Source organism: Ornithorhynchus anatinus, chromosome X1, assembly GCF_004115215.2.
Source record: "Ornithorhynchus anatinus isolate Pmale09 chromosome X1, mOrnAna1.pri.v4, whole genome shotgun sequence".
NCBI classification, from domain to species: domain Eukaryota; kingdom Metazoa; phylum Chordata; class Mammalia; order Monotremata; family Ornithorhynchidae; genus Ornithorhynchus; species Ornithorhynchus anatinus.
Window position 1 is genome coordinate 32,521,156 of NC_041749.1, and position 18,257 is coordinate 32,539,412.

Here is an 18,257-nt window from a genome sequence, read left to right on the forward strand (position 1 = left end):
GAGAGAGTCAGGGCAATGGGAAGGGGAGGGGGAGCAGAGAAAAGGGGGGATTAGTCTGGAAAGGCCTCCAGGAGGTGAGCTTTCAGAAGGTTTTGGCGGGGGGGGGGGGGGGGAGTGTGCTACTTTGGCGGATTTGAGGACGGAGGGCATTCCAGGCCAGAGGTAGGACATGGGCCAGGGGTCGACTGTGGGACAGGTGAGAACGAGGCATAGTGAGAAGGTCCCAGGTCACACAGCAGACACGTGGCAGAGTCGGGATTAGAACTCAAGTCCAGTGCTTGGCAAATAGTAAGTGGTTAATGCCACATTTATCATCATTATCATTAACAAGTTAATCATATTAATAGTAATACACTCCCTATCAGGTAGTAACTGGAGGCACCTGCTCTATCCCTCACCAACCCCTTTTTTGTTATACTGGAATTTTTTTCTTTTGATCTTTTCCTGCTGCCTTCATTGCCTCTTGAGCTATGCTTGCTCCCTTCAGGCTTCCAAGTCCTGTAATTCAGCCAGCAGGATTCTGGACTCTCTTCCTGCCACAGTGTATGTTTCTAGTCAGTCTAACTGGTTACTTGTTGGGAGTTCTGTCAAAGGCAGGAAGAAAGAGAAGATTGGCATGCAGCTAAAATACAATGCTTGGATTTCCTGTGAATTTCAACTATGCACACCCCTTTTGTCATCACCACTCTGAATAGTCAAGAATCAGTTGTAGGAGTTTTTCTGGAATTTTTGTGTTTCCCCTAAGGATGATCAGGATTTCAGAATCAGCATAACTGAAAGATAGAAAGGTTACTTTTTGCTGAGTCCCACCAGGAGTTGGTGATAATTTGAAAGCACCAAATCTTCCTCTCCCCAGTGCTTTGGTCTCGTGCTGCTTTAAAGAAAGAAGCAGCATGGCCTAGTGCTTAGAGCATGGAACTGGGAGTAGGAAGGACCTGGGTTCTAATTCCTGCTCCTCCACTTATCCGCTGTGTGACCTTGGGCAAGTCACTTTTCTCTGTGCCTCAGTTACCTCATCTGTAAAATGGAGATTAAGACCGTGAACCCACTGTGAGACAGGGACCATGCCCAACCTGACTCTTGTATCTATCCCAAGGCTCAGAAGAGTGCCTGGCACATAATAAGCACTTAACAAATACCATAAAAACCTAAAATTTAGGGCTAATTTAATCTGCTCTCCTTTCCAGATTGATATAGATCTTCTGGGCTGCCCTGCCCCAAGGGCTTCTATTTCTGGCTAATGGGAACCAACTCTTGACTTGCAGGACCAAAGGCCCCAGCAGGTTTGTGAGTTAGAAGGTGAGTGCCTCATAATCAAGAAGTCAACACTGAGTTGTTTACACTGAGTTGTCAACACTGAGTCCTGATACCTGGGGTGCAGTCCCCCTGAATGAACCCTTAGAGATGCTGTTTCCAAGCCTTTAATTTCACACTTTGGCTTGGGCTTCTCCTTCTTGCACCTCGTATCTGCAGCTTTCCCTCTTTTTCCAATCTCTCTAGATTTTTCACTGCAGGGGGGTGGAGAGAGGTCAGAGAAATCAGAAAGCTACCATCTCTGCCCTCACCTCATTAGCATATACTGGGATGAGCTGTCCAAATGATGATTATGGTATTTGTTAAGAGTTTACTATGTGTCAATCCCTGTACTAAACACTGGGGAAGAGACAATCTAATCAGGTTGGACACAGTCCCTATCCCACATGGGGCTCACAATCTTAATCCCCGTTTTACAAATGAGGTAACTGAGGCATAGAGAAGTGAAGTGACTTGTAGAATTTTAATGTTAATTAGATTTGTCTTCTAGCCCTCTCCCAGGGCTCTAGGTTAGGAGGGATTGTCCCTGGTTTGGCCATGGCAATGGAGGAATCCCTAAAACAGAGGTGACTTCTGGGATTCCCTGATCTCAGGAAGGTCAGCAATAGCAGGAGATCGACCCTCCTGATAAAGGAACCTCTTAGTAAGACTGCAGCCTAATGGAAAGAGCATTGGCCTGAGAGTCAGGGAACCTAGGTTCTAAATTTGATTCAGCCACTTGCCTGCTGTGTTGCTCTGGACAAGTCACTTAATTTCTCTGTGCCCTAGCTTCCTTACCTTCCCTTATATGGGGATTCAATACCTGTCGTTCCTCCTATTTGAACTGTAAGCCCCACGTGGGACAGGTTCTAAGTCCACCCCAATTATCTTGCATCTACTTCAATCATTTAATCAATGGTATTTGAGTACTGTGCATAGAACACTGTACTAAGTGTTGGTAAGCACTGTTAGTTAGCACTGTACTAAGTGCTTACACTTAGGAGAGTATAATATAGCGGAGATATAGATGATCCCTTCCCAAAAGGAGCTTACAGACTGAAGGAGGAAACAGACATTAAAATAAAATACAGCGCTTGGCACGTTGTAAGTGTAACAAGTTCCACAGTTATTATTACTCAGTGTTGGGGGACTTGCAGAGCTGCAAGTGGGTGGAAAGGGAGAGAGGTGTAATAACCCAGGGAAGATTCTTTAAATCTATCTGAAATCCTGTCCACTGCAATTTCCTCTGTACAAAGGTAAGCCAGCTGATCATCATCCTCTGCATGGAATTCTTCTGTTGCAGGTAAAATGCCAGGTGATCCTTCACTAAACAGAGAGGAACCTTATAACTTCATCACAAAAGAAGATCTATGTTTATATTGCTGTCCTATTTCAGCTGTCCTCCCCTTGACCTCTAATTCAATCCAATGGCTTCCCTTCATTTTTTTTTTTTGTCTTGTTCTATTTATCCCCACCTGATGTTAAAGCAAAAGGACAGAGAAAGCCCAAAGGGCAGGGCCAGAATAAGAAGCCAAGAATCTGAAGTGTCACTTAAATGGAAGCTAAGAAGACACATTAAGAAAAGTAACACAGTCAGCACTGTTGTACTTTGGGCAGCCTCAGGAGAGCCCTGACTGAGCCAAAAATCTCAAGATTAACCTGTCCCTGCCAGGTGCTGCGCCCTAACCAGCCCGGGCTGACCCAAGGCCTCAAGGTCCAAGTCTGGTCCGCATCTCAGGCCGGACTAAAAATGAAGTCGGGCTGACCTGGAAGTGGCCTGGGCCTCACCTCTCTCAACTCTGGTGCAAATATCTCCAGGGCCTGCTGGGAGCTAGAGCATCAAAGCCCAGGAAAATTACACAGGGATGACGTTACTACACCTGCACAGACTCATCCTCCGAGAGAGACCCTTGCTGCTTCTCTTTTTTTTTCTAATAGTATTTGTCAAGTGCTTCCTGTGAGCCAGGTACTATAGTGAGCATTAGAATAGACACACGGTAATCACGTTCAACACAGACCATGTCTTACACGGGGTTCACAGTCTCAAATCCCATTTCACAGATGAGGTAACAGGCAGAGAATAGTGAAGTGACTTGCCCAAGGTCCCATTATAGGTTGTGGAGCCAGGATTAGAAGCCAGGTCCTTCTGACTCCAAGGCTGGTGATCACGAGCCATGCCGCTTCTCCCTCTGACTCATGGCCCGATCACTTCCGATGGCACAGCATCCCAGCTAATGCTTCACCCTGCCCTCCTGTCAGCAAAGGAGGCCCACTGCCAAGCTGAGGAATGTGGGGGTGGGAGCTCAATCAATCAATCATATTTACCTCTCCAATTTCTCACCACCCACATCTTTACCATCTCTCTCCTCTAGGTGAAGATGGCCCTTCTCATTTCTGCAGGCCCTCAGAAGAGAAGGGTGTAAGGCATAAAAATTATTGACCCGATATCACTGACAAGCTAGATGCTACAAGGTATGTGGGCAGGCAGAGGCTTCTTAATCCCTCTAGACTGTGAGCTTGTTGTGGGCAAGAAATGTGCCTACCAATTATTTTATATTGTACTCTCCCAAGCACTTAGTACAGTGCTCTGCACACAATAAGCACTCAATAAATATGACTGGTTTTGATTAATCTTGCCACAGAAAGGCTGGTGTTCTGCTCTTGCATGGATCACAAGGGGAATGTGTCCCATTGTCTCAGCCTCCTGCTACAAAACACGGATGCAGCTCCAAAGAGCTGCTTCATTAGAATCAGACCCCCACCACCAAACCAGCCCAGCTAGCAAGCAGGGGGTCACACAGAGTAATTTTGAAGGGGATTGTCAGAAAGGTCAGTAGTGTAGTAATAAGGGACTGTGTACACCAAAGTTTTAGTAATTCTATGGTGAGAAGATGTGTACAGAATCCACTCTGTCCTCCCGACACTTAAGTAAATGTCTGCTATAAAAAAGTCATTAAAAAAACCCTCAATAGACCCACAAGAAGAGAAAGGAAATGAATGTAGGCCAGGACTGGATTCCAGTGCTTTACAATAATGGGGCTGAGGGGAGAATGAATGCACAAATAATATAAACCCGGAGGGCAGATGAATTTCATTAAGTAATAATGGGGTGAGAGAAAATTTGATATTCCAGGGAACGTGCTCCTTCAGTTTCCATCTAAGCAGAAAGTGAAGAGAAAAGAAGTAGCATGGCCTAGTGGAAGGATCACGGGCCTGAGTCAGCCGACCCAGGTTCTAATCCTGACTTGCTGCTTTTAAGCTCTGTGACCTTGGGCAAGTCGCTTTTCTCCGCACCTCAGTTACCTCATCTGTAGAATGGGGATTAAGACCATCAGCTCCATTATCTAACCCGATTAATTTATATCTACCCTAGCACTTAGTACTTAGTGCCTGGAACATAGTCAGTGCTTAACAAATACCACTAAAAAAGCAAAGGGCTGATAAAGGGGAAGGAGGAGGAGATGCCATAGGTGATGCAGCATTAGAACTGTCGAGAGGCTTCAGAGAGGTCAAGTAGTAGGCAGGATCAAAGTGCCCAGTCCTATAAAAGCCCCAACCATCAGGCAGCTGCTTTTCCGAGAGTAACCATTCTGGAATCTGTTTTGTCTTCTCTCCCTATCTCTCTTGTTCAGGCTAGGCCCGCACTAGTGAAATAATGGTGTGGTTCAAATCAGGACCAACAGAAGGAACCCCTCTCAAAAATCTGGATTCGTTTAGCACCGTCTGCTGGTAGTACCCTGCAAAATGCTAATCAACAGTCCACAGTTGTGAGAGTCCGTAATCTGCTCGCAAAGACCTTTAGTAAATGCCCTACCTTGATCTGGGATGGGCCCTGACTAAAGACAGATGTTTCATTCATTCATTCATTCAATCGTATTTATTGAGCACTTACTGTGTGCTGAGGACTGTACTAAATGCTTGGAAAGTACAATTCAGCAACAAATAGAGACAATCCCTACCCAACAACAGGCTCAGTTCACATTATACCAGACGGTTGTTATCTGTGATGTTTCAATCAAAAGTTGAATAATCCCTCTATTTGCTTTAGTGCTTTGGGTCTCCTAAAGGAAAGTTTCCTTGTCTTATGTTATTTTTTGGGGGGGAGAGGGGGTGTTGGGGGTTTTTTTACTGTTACATTACACTCTCCCACATGCTTAGTACAGTGTTCCGTGCACACAGTAAGCACTTGATAAATACCATTGGATTGATTGATTATGGATTTCTCAGCAGCTCTTCTCTCTCCCACATTCAATTAGTGGTAGAAGCGAGGTTTGCTAACTGAGTGAGGCTATCAAAAGATGTTGAAAAGTACTCATTTAGGAGACCAATAGAGGAATCTTCCAGCTCTGATTGGTGGAGTTATTTTTATCTAAGTCTTTCTGGATCAAAGAATTAAAATAATTTCCAGTAACACTGCCTAAGCGGAGGAGCTTAAACGCCACTTCAGAGAGGCCAAGAGAAGCATTAAGAGAAGTGTGATTTATTCAGCAGTCAAACCACCCAGCCAAAAAAACAGGCTATTCAATGTAAATAAGTAAAATTTTATAAATTAATGAGTTCCACTCATTTAGGGCATCATGGTACATTAATAACAAATCTAGAAATGTACCTAGAAACCCAATTCTGTCTGAAGATCTTCCCCACCCCAGCGCCCAAGATGAAGCTTAGCTTAAGGTGAACCCAGGAGCAATTATCTTTGTCTTGAGAGAATGGCAGCAGCTTCAAGCTGCCCTGGGTTTGAGGCCACAATGTATCTCCCACTTTTACAGAGGGGAAACGAGGGCGAAGCAAAGAACTGAAAATAGAACCAAGCGCTCAGAGTAGTCAGTTTCTATCCACAGGGCCGTCTTTTCAGATCCCGATTGTGCAAGTTAACCTCATTTTTGGCAGGACGATTCTGAATCTTGCCCCAAGCACTGCACCCAACGGAATACTGGTGGGACTAGCCAGACTTCTATTTTCAGCTGTGGTGGCTTTGGCAGCGGTGAGAACCTCAAAGAGTTGATGTCAGGGTTGGGCTGGGCTCCTGTTATAATCATGCTCAGCATATGTATGAGCCGTTCTCTGGCTCGCCTATTCTGTGCCTCTCTTGCTCTCTCACCCTTATCCACCTGTTTCTGCCTTCCCCCTCACACTCCTCTTCTCTCTCCCACAAGCTCCGACCAATGAACCCATCCAGGGGGGTCCCACCCCATTACACTTTAGATTTAGGAAATTCATTTATTTCAAATCCAAAAAGGACAGAGGTGGTTGGAATGCAGAAATGATTCAAAAATGTCACTTTAGCATCAACCTTCTCCACCAATCTTCTTATGATAGTGGCTGCTGAGGAGCAAAATGGACCTACCTCTCTTCTCTTCCCCATTTAGGCTGTGAACACAGTGAGGGATGGGGACTGTGTCCGATCTGATTGCACTGCATCTACCCCAGGGCTAGATTATAAGCTCCTTGAGAGCAGGGATTGTTATCAACTCTAGTGTATGCCCCCAAGCGAGTAGTACATTGCTCTGTACACGGTAAGCACACTACTGACTGATATCATGCTTGGTAAATCAGTGGCATTTATTGAGCACTTATGTGCAGAGCACTGTATTAAGCTTGGGGAAGTACCATACAACAGAATTGGTAGACATGTTCCTTGCTCACAACAAGCTGGAAACTAAATACTACTATTATAATTATTCTACTCTCACTTTCAACTGTTTGTCCTGGGCCTGAGCATTCTCTGGAGGACCTTCCAAAATATGATGAAATGATCAAAAAGATTATAATATAGGGTAGAGAAAGAGGAGCAGTTGCCCTCCTACCCCCGAACAGGATGATAATTGGGTTATGAACTTTTTTGTGTGTGTTTGGGTGGTGGGGGCGGGGTGGCGGGGGAAGGAATGTGGAAAGTTGAACTGCAGAGAACAAAATCTTATCCAACTAGATTGTACAGAAAGAATAAGTTAATTCCCTAAGATACTCAACCAGCAACAGAACTCAGATCTTTTCTGACTTGGGGACCAATGAACTTCTGAACCTCACCATCTCTCCTCATGTCTTTTTTAATGGTATTTGTTAAATGCCTACTATGTGCCAGGCACTGTTCTAAGAGCTAGGGTAGATACAGACTCATCAGGATAGACACAGTCCATATCCCACATGGGACTTATAGTCTCAATTCCCATTTTGCAGATGAAGTAACAGGCACAGAGAAGTTCAGTGACTCATCCAAGGTCACACAGCAGATAATTGTGGAACTAGGACTATCCATCGTTTATTGAGCTCTTACTGTGTGCAGAGCACTGTACTAAGCTCTTGGGACAGTACACTATAGCAGTCATTCCCTCCCACAACAAGCTTGTAATCTAGAACCCAGGGCCTTCTGACTCCCGGGCCCATGCTCTACCCACTGGCCTACGCTGCACTCCCTGTCTATGGATAGGTGAGGAAAGTTTTTAACCACTGTTCTTTTTATTTTGCTATTCTCAAATCTCCCCTGGGTGGGTGAAAGCCAAAACAAGAGGAAGGATTGATGAGGCAGATTCATATGAAAAGAGTCTCTGTCTGTTGCCGACTTGTTCATTCCAAGCGCTTAGTACAGTGCTCTGCACATAGTAAGCGCTCAATAAATACTATTGAATGAATGAATGAAAGAGTCACTCCCACCAAATAGCCATTCTCAATGGGATTGGGTGCTTTGAAGGAGGCGTCTCATTAATTTTGTACAGGATCGTGGTGATAGTAGACAAAATTACTCAAATGGGCCCAGAGCTGCCTTATTTGCCCAACTTGTACCTCAGTTTCCTTATCTGTAAAAAGGGGATAAAAATCAGCTCTCCCCATATTGCATTAAGACTTTGAGGCCCCTGCGGGATGGGTACCGTATTCAACCTGATTTCATATATTTAATGTGAAGTCCCAGCAGAAATGATTACAAGGATGGGATGAACCAATTTTACAAACTTTCCCCATTGGGGGCATGGTGGAAAGAGATGTGACTTTTAAAATTTCCTCCATTTGCTGCAACTGTGAGGTCTAGTGGAAATAGCACGGACCTGGGAGTCAGAAGACCTGGGTTCTAATCCATACTCCATCACTTACCCGCTTGGTGACCTTGGATAAGTCATGAACCTCTCTGTGCCTCAGTTTTTTCATCTGTAAAATGGGCATTAAATACCCATTCTCCCTCCCTGGGATGGTGAGCCCCATGTGAGATAGAGACTGCTCCTAGATTATCCATTATCTGTCCCAGTGCTTAGTATAGTGCTTGGCACATAGTTAATGTTTGACAACTATAATTATTATTATTGTTAGAATTACAGAAGGAAAAATTGAACAGCCAATGACAATGCTATGGGCTAGTAAAGTCTTGTGCTTATCTGCAAAGCCATTCTTCAACAACAACAAAGGAAAATAACTTTTACTGCATTCAGGTCAATGCAGCTTAAGTGAGAAGATGGACATTTCACTATAAGAAGGCCAAAATATATATATATACTACCTCCTAAAAGGAGAAAGAAAAAGATTAAGAAATCTTTGGGCCATCTGGCCTGCAGCCCATGATCAGATCCCAACACACAACCCACTAAGCAGCTCTAAGCTGATGAAGTCAAATTAAAGTGTTTCAGTTGAGCCACAGAACAGATCCCATTGAGATACACTAATAATTACACGCACCAGGACCGAACTTAAGAAGCTGTGGGGTACTGTTTTTCTCTGATCCTCCTTTTATTATTTGTTTTACTGAGCACTGACAGTATGCTGAACACAGAGATAATCGCTGCCCTCCTTTCTGGGACTACAACACAAATAAGGCAGGCATGACAATTAGGATTTTAAAACCCAAGGGAAAACTGGGAAATTCTCACCAAGATGGTGTGACTGCAATCTGATTTCACTGGTTTTTATTGTGGCTCCAAGCCCCTTCATCCTACAGGGGACTCAGTGTCTTTGGGGAGATCACTATAAACAGAAGTAGGGTTAAAGAAGGGCCCTAAAAGGGGGAAAGCAAAGAATAATAAGAACGGGGTTGGAGGGTGGGGTATGGAATGAAAGGAGAAATTGGAAAATGTAATTCTATGGAGACAGAGAAGTAAGGAGAAAAATGTTATAGATCATAGAGGTAGTAACTGCAAAGTTTGGGTGGCGAAATCCACCTCAATCTCCAGGGCATATCTGAAGAACAATGGGAGTTTGGGTGTTCAAACAGTTCTGGACAGGTCACGATTCACAGATCCAAGTGGGGCTGAGATAGTAATCCTAGTACCTCCCAGAGTTCTGAATGTTTCGGGGAGGAGATCCTGGACAGAGGTAGGGAAAAATTCAACCCAACCTCTTTGGAATCCACATCAGCCCATCACAATCTCCCCCACCTCACTAGGGGCCTCTCTGAACCAAGTCCCATTCCTAGTCCAGAGTACCTTCATTCATTCATTCTTACTTATTGAGTGCTTACTGTGTGCGCAGAGCTGTAATTTATTTATATTAATGTCTTCCCCTCTAGACTGAAATCTGATTTCACTTCCTCTAGACTGCAAGCTCACTGTGGGCAGGGAATGCATCTGTTTATTGTTATGGTGCACTCTCCCAAGCGCTTAGTACAGTCCTCTGCACACAGTAAGTACTCAATAAATACAACTGAATGAATAACCCTGGGATTATGGATTAGTGAGTGTTATTTTGTTCTATGGCAAAGGTAGACTCCATAATTAGGATTAGTGAGCACTTAGTAAAACAGCCAATTAGGAAAAACACAACATGGTTTCTAGAAAGGGAAATCATGCCTTACTAATCTGGTAGAATTCTCTGTGGAATGTGGAAAGACACTATCGATCAGTCACATTTATCTGATGAACGCTTATGGCAAGGAACCTGTCTGCTAATTCTGTTGTATTGTACTCTCCTGGCCTAGTGGATAGAGCACTGGCCGGGAAGTCAGAAAGACCTGGGTTCTAATGCCGGCTACCCCACTTGTCTGTATGAGCTTGGGCAAGTCACTTCACTTCTCTGTGTCTCAGTTCCCTCACCTGTGAAATGGGAATTAGACTGTGAGCCCTATGTGGGACAGGGTCTGTCAAATCCTAATATTTTGTATGTACCCAGTGCTTAGACCAGTGCCTGGCACGTAGTAAGCTCCATACAAATACCACAATTATTAATATTATTATTAAGTGCTTAGTACAGTGCTCTGCACATAGCAAGCACTCAATAAATATCGCTGATAGACTGATACAGAGCACTTTAAGTTGTTAGGAGAGTACAAGGTAACTGGTACACATTCTCTGGCCAAAAGGAACTTACAGTCTAACCAAACCAATGGACGTATTATAGTTAGATTTTTCCATACTATAGGTAGACTTGATTCTATTTAGTTGCCATTGTTTTTACAAGATGTTCTTCCCCTTGACTCTATTTATTGCCATTGTTCTTGTCTGTCTGTCTCCCCCGATTAGACTGTAAGCCCATCAAACGGCAGGGACTGTCTCTATCTGTTGCCGACTTGTTCATTCCAAGCGCTTAGTACAGTGCTCTGCACATAGTAAGCGCTCAATAAATACTATTGAATGAATGAATGAATAGACTTGCCCAGTTGTGAGGACCTGGGACAGCCACTTCACTGGCCCTGAAAGAATGCTCACAACACAGCTACCCTGGGCACGACATTTGAGGAGTCTAAACAATAGCAAGATATTTAAACAACTGCTGTATGAGGAACAGGAAAAGAACACACACACAACTGTGGAGGGAATAACTAACAATTTTGAGACATAGGGAAACAAATATTTAAGCCATGCCATCTAGAAATGGGCAAGTGGGAGATCACTGCAGTAGACAGACCAGTCTGGTAGATAGTAAAAATTTCAAAGATCAGAATATGAAGAGATGAGCAAGAAGGTAACAGAAGCTGATCCTACATGGGACAAATGCATTATTACAACCAGGATTGTTCTCATTTATGAAACATGGAGAAGAGCAAAAATGGCAAAGGCACCGGATCCCAAGCTTGACAAATATATTCTTCACAAAGGATTCCCCCTAAATGAGGAAAAGACAGGAGGGCCTCTCTTCTTTGGAAAATATCTCTTATTCCTATCCAGCTCTGCCCTTGTCGTTAAGTCAGTAAACAGTCTCACCCTACAAAATCCTACAACTCTAGAGCAGCAAAGGCAATCTGGAGCTCTGTAAACTTGTTCCATGTAACCTGAAGTAACTGGTGTGTATGCATGTATGTGGCACTTGTGCCCGGGAAACTTAGCAATCAGGATCCATATTCTCCCTGTTAAGTGCTCCTTTTAGTGAATGTCATTAAAATGTTTCTCTACTCACATCAGATGGTAGTCAAACTCAGCTACCTATTGACTTAACATTTTTGTTCAAATAGACCTGAAGAATTAGAGATCCTAGTGGTGGTGTTTTGGTTGCTTTTTTTTTTCTTTCAGTAATAGTAACACCCGCACCCACAATCTGTTTAATGCACATCTGAAGCAGAATCTGTCAGTGAACCACTCTCCTGTTACAGTTGCCCTTCCTTGAAGTGTAAGACTGTTACTCAGGTGCGAATCATTTGAATCAGGGAGTTTCATTCCCAGAATCCTCCTCAGCCCTGGTGCCCGCCTGTGATGACAGGGGCCATGACAGCAGCGGGAAAAGCAGCATCCAAGGAAGAAAATCCTGGGGTTTCTGCAGTGATCCATGACACTTTATTTTCCATTCACCCCACTTCTGGCAGTTGTGCAGGACCCAAGGATAAGACAGTCCGGCTTTGTTGGCTGTTAGAGAGGCAGCCAAGCCAAGCCACGATGGGAGGCCACAGTTCCGCCTCAGCATCTGAAGCACAAACAGACCTTTCCTTCACCTCTCCCCGACACTTAGATGGTATTTCCGACTCATCCGATCCAGTGTGACAGACCAGGCTTCATCCTTCGTAAGTCCAGTGACCCTTTGCCTCACTAGAGTCTCCATCACAAGTCTGCTAACACTAGAGGCATCTCATTTGATGTTCTGTTTACTGAAAGAGCCCCACATGTGCAGCATCAAAAAACACTCAGTGATGTTTTTCAATCCAACAATGTACTCTCAATGTTACAGGGGTAATTGATGTAATTCAAAATTAGAACGGGCATCAGTCCAGCTCTTATACTTATTTTTCTTATCTAGCAGGCTAACAGGTCACTTTGGAATCCATGAGGGGAGTCTCTGGGTCTCTCCGGGATAAACTGGCTTGACTTGGCTTCAGCCTGATCAGCAGAATACTCTAGTCCAAAGTAAATTACAGTGCAGAAATTCCAGATAGAATCCTTGGGCAGAAAGTGGGATTTCAAATGACTGCCTCAAGGCTGGAAGGAACATATAAACGGAAACATCCAGGGGACTTGATGGAAAAAAATACTGTAACAGGGTCGAGCTCTGCTGTTTTTTAATTAAGCGGTGGTATTTACTGAGCACTTATGCTGTACAGAGCACTGTACTAAACTCTTGGGAGAATACGATACAATGGAGTTGGTAGAGTAGACCTCTGCCCTCAAGCAGCTTACAGTCTACAGGGAGAGAAATCAGTGTACCAAGGTGAGTTCATTCCAGAAGGAGCAGGAGGGCAGCGGGGACTAAAGTAGGCAGGGGTCTATTTAGTCAGTCGTGTTTATTGAGCTCTTACTGTTTGCAGAGCACTGTACTCAGCCCTTGGAAAGTACAATACAGCAAATAAAGAGAGACAATCCCTGCCCACATCTGTTGAGTAGATGCCAGATATTTCATGCCAGAAGAATCTGGGTGCCAATCAAGATCACCGACTCTGAAAGAAATCAAGCTTGTCCTGCCGGCAACCCAGAGAGGCATGGGAAATTTTCCCAGATTCTGCTCTTGGATGAAATTCTGATAAACTGGTTAACTGGAGAGCTTAATGTCCTGTTGGCAAGAGAGGCAGGGGTATAGTACCGTAATGACAACCTGAATTGGGAAAAGGGGTCCTCTCTTCACAAAAATCATTCCTCTCTCTTGTCCCTGCCAGACACTGCCTGGAACTAATAATAATAATAGTATTTATTAAGTATTTACTATGTGTCAGGCACTGTACTAAGCGCTGGGCAGGGCGGGAGGGAATACAAGCACTGAGGGGTGGGAGGGAGTTGGGGGAAGAGACATAGTCCCTTGTTTCACGTGGAGCTCACAGTGTCAGTCCCTTTTTAACAGATAAAGGAACTGAGGCACAGAGAAATGAAGTGACTTGCCCCAGGTCAGACAGCAGACGAGTGGCACAGCCAGGATTAGAACCCCTGATCATTTGACTCCCAGGCCCGTGCTCTCTCTATCCACTATGCCAGCAGTTGGAAGATCAATAATAATAGTAGTGATATTTGCTTAGTATTTACTATCTGCTACCATTGTATTAAGCACAGGGTCAAAGTCCCTGTGCCAGATGGAGGCATAACAGGTAAAATTTGCATTTTTCAGTTGAGGAAACCGTAATCAAGTTTGAGCTAGAATTAGAACCCAGGTCTTCTGACTCCCTGGGCCAGGCCCTTTCCACTAGGCCATTCCTCAGGACTGACAAAGGCCAAAGAGGCAACGATCCTAGGGATTAGAGTCAATGCAGGCATGAAAGGAAAAACAAATGTGGAGAGGACAACAGTAGGAGGGGTAGAAGAAGGGTGAAGATCCAGCCTTGGCAAGGGCAAAGGACTCTGGGGGACAGGGACTTTGCAGGAAGCTGTCGTGGAAGGGTCCAAGACATAATCCATCAAGTAATGGTATTTATTGACTGCCCACCATGTGACAGCAGGAAGCAAAGTGGATACAGAAGGAGGGGTAACTTTGGAGAAGGCCTCATCCCCCTTGAGGGAATCATTCCAAGCTGATTCTCAGGCTATTCCCTAGGTTGCAACTTTCATCTCGTGGTGCTCTCCGAGCCTTTCTACGCTCTCTTTCCAAGGCCCCTTCCCACAGCCAACCCTGGAAGCCCAGATGACACGAGAAAGGCAACTATAATTTCTGTTGAGAAGCAAGGGCCCCGAGGAGGGATCAGTAGCATTCTTCACACATTAAGGAGACAGCACTCCGCTGAGGCATGAATAACTTTTCCACCCAGAGTGAAATTCTCCCAGGCTCTTGCTGCTTCTTGCTACTGATAGGCATGGTGTTGGCCTGTTACTAATTTGAGTTTATATCATTGCCTGACTCACTCAACCACTGGAAAGAAACATAAGAGAAACCAAACTATGAAGCTGAAAGTTTAGCTTCCTGCCAGGGGTCTCAAATGTTCTTCCTCAAAATGATGCCTTCCCGGCCTTCGCTTGCTTCTCCAGATCTGCTGGGTTTTGGTAAAGTGGAGGCAGTCATCTGGGTCACCAATGCCATTACATAACATTCCCTCCATGATAAGTCCATCAGAATTCTCATTGGGTTTCAGGGAATCTCTGGGCTATGGCCTTTGGGGAACATGAATGAGGAGAAGATGCATGGATAAAGTGATTTTAAAAAAAGAATTCAAAGCTCAGCATAAATTGCAACACAATGTATGGCAACAGGAGGTAGTTGCATCTTCTATAAGGTTGGGAGACATTATCCTACTACCTACATCACATCTAGCTTTTACAGAGGCTTCACCAATGCCACTGATGAACAATACTCAATTTGCAGAACAAGATTACCAGCACTGAGGTCCTGAGATGGTTAATTCTCCAGCCTGGAAGTAACGCCGACAGCCACTCAAGTCCTCTGGGCAGGAGATGTGAGAAGAAGAAATGTTTCAGGATATCTAAGCATCAATTCTCTTAGCCAAGGCTTTGAGGAGTAGGAAAGGCTCTGTAGATAGCACTGAGAGTACTGAAAGGTTGAGGGAAAGATCCAGTGGGTGAATGAATGTTTTTAGGTTACAAGGACAATTTTGGAAGAGTTGTATTTTCAGAGCTACTTTAAACTGGGTGAGGGCGGGGTCCGAGCCCCGATTCAAAAGCAGCAGCCAGCTTGAGTTGCTTTAATGCCAAAATCCTGTAAAAATCTGGATGCTACATGGGGAGAGGCAGTATCGGGCCTGACACTTTCCCCACTCTCCCTTAGAGCCTGACAGCGATCATGTTAAAGAAACCGCACTGCCACTGAGTTTTCATTTGCAGCAACCAGAGAAGCCATAGACCTTCCAACTCCGGAAAGCACCCCCTCCCCGCCACAACCTTACTCCCCCACAAACCTCCAGAGACAGTTCCCTTCAAAGTTCAAAGATAAAACCAAAGGAGGGAAGGTGAGAGCAGCGTGACCTAGTGAAAATAAAGCACAGGCTTGGGAGTTAAAGGACCTGGGTTCTAATCCCTGCTTTGTCACTTGACTGCTATGTGACCTTGGGCAAATCATGTAATTTCTCTGTGCCTCAGTTACCTCACCTGTAAAATGGAGATTAAGACACTCAGCCCCACGTGGGACAGGAACTGTGTCCAACCCAATTATCTTGTACTTAGTACACTGCCTGGCATATAGTAAGTGCTCAAATGTCATTTAAAGAAAAAAAAGGCATCCCCAGCTATCCTTAGCAGGTAGTGGGGAGGGAAATTCACTTCTGAGCCCAAGCCTGCTCTCTCCTTCTTTCTGCCAACTGATCTCCCGTCTCTTCCCCCGACCAGACACACACACACGGAAGGCAACTGCCAATGCCGGCGATCAGCTCTCCGACAGGAGTAGTGATCTCCACCAGCAGTTTTCCCCTCTCCGTGTCCTTCTCTCCAACCCCAGTCCCTTAACGTCAATGAAGAGGTTTCTACGAGAAGGCCCAGGCTGCGGTGGGGACCTCGATCTGAGGCCGGCCAGCCCTCGGCTGCTCAGCCAAGCATGACGGCATCGCTCATTTTTCATTCTGACACCACCGCAGGCTCCACGAGGCTCCTCGACGCACAAGATGATGGGAATACTGAGCGCGGAGGCCCGCTGCGGCGGCAGAGGAACCACTGCCGCTAAATCACTCCCCCCTTGCCCACGCACCCGCTGCCCTCTCCTGGCTTCCAGGAAAGGAGAGGCGTGGGAGGGGGAACCCACGCACTTTTACAAGCACTCACGCAAGCCCTTCCATTCCTACGTCATCACTTTCTCCTCCCCTTACTCTCCATGGTCCCCCGACCCCGCTCTCCCTCCTGTTTCAAACCCGGGAGGCTCTTGGTACATAATCTCCAGTGGAAATGTACCGCTTCACCCCAACTGACTCCCAGATATGGGAGCCAAACTGCAGGACCACTGCAGCCCTAGTCCAGCCCATTACTATGCAAATGAAGTTTCCGGAGATAGCGCCTATTCAGCGCCTCATTGATCACTAAGGTAACTCCTAGTGGTCGCCTTTATTCACAGTGTCTAGGCCACAGCCTGGGGATGGCGCAGGCCTGGTTGGGGGCTAGAGAGATGTAAGGACTGCTAGTTAATTTATGTTAGAAGGGATCAAGAGAGGTCATTTAGTCCCCCTTCCCACCCCAGCATCCATCAAGAATGTATTTATGGTACTTAGATACCCTAAATGTGAGAATCTCCACTGTCCCGTCTGGCCTACATAGAGGGAGGGATATTATTCCAAGACCTCCCTCAGTACTGCCTGTGGATGATTAACTGCCCTCTCCATCACCAGTTCTTCCTTCTCTGTCATTTAAATCCCTTGGCCACAACCTAAACTCACTTCCTCCTTTGGATTAGAGATGCAGGAAACTATCCAGCTTTTCTCCATGGTAAATTCCTTCTGAGTCGTAACTGGTGTTTCAATCATCCCTCAGCTGCCTCTTCCTCTGGATGAATCTTCCTAGTTCTTTTCTCACCTCAGCCCGAGCCCTCCTTCTGCAGACTTCTGATCATCAAGGGCACTCGGCATTGAGCCCTCCTGCCAAGGTGAAGGGACCAGACATCCTGAATTAGGAGAGGTGATCAGGGAATTAAGGCCACCATCCTGCCCCCATTCTCAATGAGATCTTCTCTGTCAATTTTTTCTGGACTCAGCCAATGCTGTTCTCTCTTCTCACCTCTCACCTGCCGGTCTGGACTTCCTCCAGGCCACTTGTCACCACCACTGTCCTCACCAAAAGCCTATATTCATCCCATAGCAGCCCTTGGCCTACAACAGAGTGAGTTACATAGACTGCACCACTTGCCTGCAAGGTGACCTTGGGTAGGTCACTAAACTCTGTGACTCATTTTCCTTATCTTTAAAATGGGGATTCAATTGCTGTACTCCCTTCTACTTAGACCATGAGGCCCATGTTGGAACAGGGACTGTGCCTAACATGATTAACCTGTATCTAGCCCAGCACTTAAAACAGTGCTAGACACATAGTAAGCACTTGAATACCATAATTATAATTATTATTAGTAGTGGTGGTTTTATTAATTGTTTACTTTGTACCTACCACTAATACCTAGTAGAAATGTGATAATCTCTCAGACTCAATCCCTGTCCCATCCAGAGATGCCAACCTGCTTGCTCGCTGGAACAGGGTCTGCAACAAGCTGATTTCCTGCTCAGTGGATGAGGCTGGCACCCCTGCTTGGCATTTCATTTGCAAATAACTGAGAAGTAACATGGCATAGTGGATAGAGCACAGGCTTGGAAGTCAGAAGATCACGGGTGCTAATCTCAGCTCCTCCGCCTGTCTTCTATGTGGCCTTGGGCAAATCACTTCACTTCTCTGTGCCTCAGTGACCTCATCTGTAAAATGGGCGATAATGACTATGAGCCCTATGAGAGACAGGGACTACATCCAACCTGATTTGCTTGTATCCACCCCAGTGCTTAGTAAGTGTCCGGCACATAGTAAACACTTAATACCATAATAATTATTAATAATAAAATCGTAGAAACCTCTTCATTGACGTTAAGGGACTGGGGTCGGAGAGAAGGACACGGAGAGGGGAAAACTGCTGGTGGAGATCACTACTCCTGTTGGAAAAATCAGCACCGTACCTTCATCCGAGGTGTCGTCATTACTGTTCAAAAGCATTCATCCTAAAAAACCAACGTC